The following is a 5,000-nucleotide window of genomic DNA, read 5'->3' on the forward strand; positions in this document are numbered from 1 at the left end:
AGCCATGTTAAATGTTAGCTAGGATTTTTGGAATGCATTTTTACGCAAGTAGGTATGAAAAATACAAGTGCAAACTCCTCTCATACACATGTTATTGTTTCCCAAAGAATTATATCCATATGGTCACATAATGTCATATATGAGATGCACAGAGAGAGAGAGAGACAGAGAGAGAGAGAGAGATGGGTACCTCAATGCAAGCAACATTTTATTTTGAGCCTTAAACTGCCTCCACATGATAAGCGATGTTCTCTTCTCTCACCGCGAGGTAGAGCAGAGAAATGTCAGCGGCGGTAAATAGGTCAAAGTTTAAACTTAAACCATTTGAACTTTGAGCGCAGCGCAAAGGGGCAAATTCGAGCGGTGCGCGACGCCAACAGAGTTACATTTATAGCATTTATAGATGTGTGCATTAACAAGCATGATGTTTATTCTAGTGGAGTAATTCAGTTTCCATATGGTCACCACATCATAGAGTAACGTGGGAATAAGAATGATGCACAGCCGATCATAAATTAGTCAAACCGGTGTGATAAATCAGGCCATTATGGCTCACAATATACAGCGGTGCTGGTGGGTAAAGATACAGCTGCTTGTTGTACACGTCTGGCCCAGGTGATGGCGATGCTGAAGAAAGGACGAAAGGTTTCCCACATACCGTTCTTTTCCTTCTCTTTTTACACTTTTTCCTGTAGACGGATCATAGGCAGCTCTGCAGATGTATGAGCTGGAAAGAACGTAACTTCTATAATCCGTTTGCGTTTGCAGATTGGTGTGGTTTGGTGGTAAATGTGTGTATTAACTGACAGAATGAAAGTGTGGGGGAAAGTGTGTTCCCACCTGCGATTCAATTTCATGATCAGAGGGAGGGAAATCCACCCCAACCCCCACGCCAACCCCCACCCCATCCCCCCCTGCAAAACACCCCCTGGTCAGAACACATCTCACAACACCTCAGCGTGTGCCAGGTACCAGGCGTTGCTGACAGCTCGCTTCCGCTACCTGTCCTTGTACTTGATGACGGCGTCCACGATCTTCTTCATCTTCTTGGTGAGGGTGGGGGGGTTGGGGGAGAGCTTCTCGGCGGGCGGCCGCCCGCGTTTCCTCTGCCTCTTCCCGTCCTCGTCTTTGTCCCCCCGGGCGCGGCCCCCCGACGACGAGGAGGAGGGACCGGGCAGGTCCGGGTCGCGGTCCCGCTTCCTCTTGCGGGGCGTCTTCTTGGTGCGCACCTCCTCCTCGATTTCCTCCAGTGTGCCCTCCTCGATCGCCTGCGCAGGGTGAAGAGACGACCAAATGAACAATACGGAACACTTCCACAAAACAAAAAGCAGGGTTCCCACACCTTCTTAAACATCTAACTTTCGAGACCAAATTTCATCAAATTAAACGACCCAACACGGCATAGTTTGAGACACGGATCAAGGTTCATTACTGTTACGCACTGAGAATGTTTATAAGAACTAGCAGGCTTTACAGAAGCTCACAGACAATGATTAAAAAGAGAGAGAGGCTTGAATGTGTGAACACTTCTCAACTGTGCTGTGTTACATGGTAAGTACAAAAATAAATCAAAAGAACTTCAATTTCTATTCTTGCGCAAAATAAAGAACTTTCAATGACCCGTGTCTATTTATGTCTACTCTTTCAACTTTCAAGGACCCATGGGAACCCTGAAACCCTGTTTAGACATTTGCTACCCATCCCCCGCCGGCCGATAAACCACTATGCTGTCCTCTCACATGCTCCTCGTCCTCTGTCCCGTGCGGCCGCTCACCTTGAGCCACTGCTTCTCGGTCAGCGAGTCGCTGTAGTCCACCTCCTTGCGCTGGCGAGAGCCTCGGCCGAACATCTTCTCCTCCTCCTCCTCGCAGGTGAGCCGCTCCACCTCGGCGTCGTCCTTCATGATCCACGTGGGCAGCTCGTCTTCCTCCATCAGACGGGGCTTCCGCCGCGGGTTGCGGGCGTCCTCGCGGCGCCGGTCCAGGTCCATGCGCTGGGAGACGGAGACGGAGACAAGCAGGTAAAGCGACAGAAGCTAAAGGCTACGGAAAGGAGTGTGGTCGAGCTGGAGCTTACCTGAGCGTGGACTGTGTGTACAGTATATGGGATGTACTGTAGATGTGTTTGCATGGACTATAGGTATTACTTTACCATCAGACACACACACACGCACACGCATACACACACTGACCATGAAGTGTTCGAACTCTTCCTCACTCCTGGCGATCATCTGGTTGACCGTCTCGTCATCGGGAACCTCGTCCTCCTCCTGAAGCCGGCATGCAAACATCGGCACCCGGAAAATAGAAAAATACAGATGAAAAGTTAATTTTGCTCCCGGGCGGTTGTGGAGAAAGTGTGCTGCCGGTGTGAGGGATAGTAAGTAAGTTGTATACACACACACACACCTGAATGCGTGTACACACTCCTGGACTCCAGCCCTCTTCTTGCTCCTCGTGCTCCAGGATAGCCTGCAGGAAGGCCCTGCGCTCGTGGCTGGAGGATTTCTGGTCGAACATGCCAGCCTGGATGACCTTTTGGTCCACGTTTAGTTTGTACTTGGCTGCTGCCAGGATTTTCTCCTCTACACTGTTGACGGTGCAAAGACGCAGGACACGAACCTCGTTGGTCTGGCCGATGCGGTGAGCTCGGTCCTGGGCTTGCAGGTCCTGCAGAGCGGAGTGGGAAGTGGGAACAGAGTTGGGGTGAGAGTGACACTCGCCATGCCAAATATCATATAATAAGGTCTCAGAGTTATGAGTCTATAGTGAAGGGTCAAATGAGGAATACAAACAAGAATGGTACTTGTAAGAACTGTATTTCAATAGTTGACACAAATTCTAACATGAATTTTCTTTGAGTTTGTTGAGCTCAAACAACGACTGGTAATTATCTTATACATTTCCCCCAAAATTCTGAAATGGGACTTTGTGAAGATCTCCCAGCCTCTGGTAATACCGTATTTCCTGTAATATTGGTCCGGTCGTTTATTTACCTCAACTGCAGAGGGTCTTTATTGGAAGCAGGCTTATATTAGAAACATGCCTTATTTCTAATTCCTTCTGTTCGATAAGTATATTTGTTCATATTTTAGTCCGAAGCCTCCGTATTTTCTGATCTGCTTCTGTTGGGGTTTGTTAGGTAGCCGTTTTTCTTGTTACTACAATCCATTACCGATAATTATGGTAATTGACAATGGCATGCTCAATTACTTTTAGAGGAAATACGGTAATTAACACATTGGGTGCCAGCCATGTTTTCATTCCTGTAGGTAAGTTGTGCCAGGGGTGTTTTTGACGATTCTGGCTCATTTTAGAACAGCCGAGGATTCTTTTCTGTTAAGAATTCATGAACACCAATCATCTAAAAATAACTAATAGAATGTGTGCTTTCTCTGTCTAAAAGAGTTAGTTTGCAGAGTTAGTAGTTATGTAGATATTAGCCGTTGAGTACAGCATGGTTTCAGCGTCTGGAAATTTATTCAGAGATAAATGGCTTTTTGTGAAACAGTCACTTTAACCATTCATTTTTGGCATCAGTAAGACCGTCAGACATTCTAAACAATAGTTTTGAACAGTAATTTCCTCCATAACAACAGGAAACACCCCTCTCATTCAAACTCCTCCCTCCGTGTGTCTTCTCCTCCTTCCTCCTGGCTTCAGCGGGCGTGTCAGAAGCGCGTTGTGCTGCCTGCCTGTCTGTCTGCGTGCCTGCCTGCCTGCTTGCCTGCGTGCGGGGACGAGTCTGAAATGGATTACTGTAAAATCGCCAAGCCATTTCCTTGAATGGCTTGCTCCCGCGGTGTGTGTGTGTGTGTGTGTGTGTGTGTGTGTGTGTGTGTGTGTGTGTGTGTGTGTGTGTGTTCGCGCGTTGCTCCGCGGCTCTGGGGGGGAGGGGATCTCTGTCCGTTCTGTGTGTGTGTCTCCGGCTTCTGACTGTAAAATCGCCAAGCCATTTCCGCGGGAGGCGGCTGCTTTTGGTGTACGGGTCCCGTGGCTGTGGCTTCTCTCTGTATCTGTCGCCACTTAGTGGTCGGTAAAATAGATTACACACATGCTCTTGCTCCTATAGTTATCTCGAAGATGTAAAAGGGGTTGATTGATGTCCCACCGTCAAAAAAACATGTAAGACGAGTTAGGTCGTCCTTGGCACTTAAGCGCTGGATTATGTAAGACGAGTTAGGTCGTCTCTGGCACTTAATGTGTTAAGGGTGTGTGTGTGTGTGTGTGTGTGTGTGTGTGTGTGTGTGTGTGTGTGTGTGTATTTGAGTAAATGTGCTTCCTACCTGGTGTGGGTTCCAGTCGGAGTCAAATATGACCACAGTGTCTGCAGACTGCAGGTTCAGGCCCAGGCCTCCAGCTCTGGTGCTCAGGAGGAAGATGAAGTACGTTGACTCTGGGTCATTGAATGTCTTCAATAACATTCCTCTGTCCTCAGCCTTGGTCGTGCCTGAGAAGCAAGGGGAGCGGGCGGAGGGGAAACAAGGTCAGGTGGTATGAAAGTGATGGAATCCGGTTAGCAGAGAGCAGGAGAAGGGATGAGAAAAGGACAAACAACTTAACACACAGATATAGAGAGTCAAAGTCAAACGTCACTTCCTGCTTTCTCCCTGTACCAGCGCTGCGAAAAATATGAATGGCGGTGGACGGACAATAAGGTTACTTTTTTGATTCCGTTTGAATTGTGCCACGGGGTGCCAACGCTAATTTTGTCAATTTGAAACATAACTTTGCATGTCAAGAAAGTCGCAGTTTGTCGCCAAACTGTTGCACTAGAAGTTATAAATCAGAAAGACTACATGCACTGTCGCCTAAGTTTGACGACAAACTGTGACTTTCTTGACATGCAAAGTTATGTTTTAAATGGACAAAACAGGATCAAAAAAGTAACCTTATTCTCCGTCCACCGCTATTCATATTTTTCGCAGCGCTGGTACAGGGAGAAAGCAGGAAGTGACGTTTGACTTTGGCTCTCTATACCACACAGACAACGTTTACGGC

General features: G+C 47.7%; 1 pseudogene across 1 annotated transcript in view; it reads right to left on the reverse strand.

Annotated features, from left to right (window-relative positions):
* Positions 1 to 5,000, reverse strand: part of LOC310772022 (transcription activator BRG1-like) — an 8,914-nt pseudogene that overhangs the window by 2,852 nt on the left and 1,062 nt on the right. The window contains exons 3-7 of the transcript in view: positions 4,286 to 4,449; positions 2,401 to 2,669; positions 2,192 to 2,269; positions 1,775 to 1,993; positions 1,003 to 1,268 (exon numbers count right to left, since the gene is read on the reverse strand). The product of the transcript in view is annotated as a transcription activator BRG1-like (transcript). The remainder of the gene's footprint in view (positions 1 to 1,002; positions 1,269 to 1,774; positions 1,994 to 2,191; positions 2,270 to 2,400; positions 2,670 to 4,285; positions 4,450 to 5,000) is intronic.

This window comes from Poromitra crassiceps, assembly GCF_964638095.1.
Source record: "Poromitra crassiceps genome assembly, contig: HAP1_SCAFFOLD_1750, whole genome shotgun sequence".
NCBI classification, from domain to species: domain Eukaryota; kingdom Metazoa; phylum Chordata; class Actinopteri; order Beryciformes; family Melamphaidae; genus Poromitra; species Poromitra crassiceps.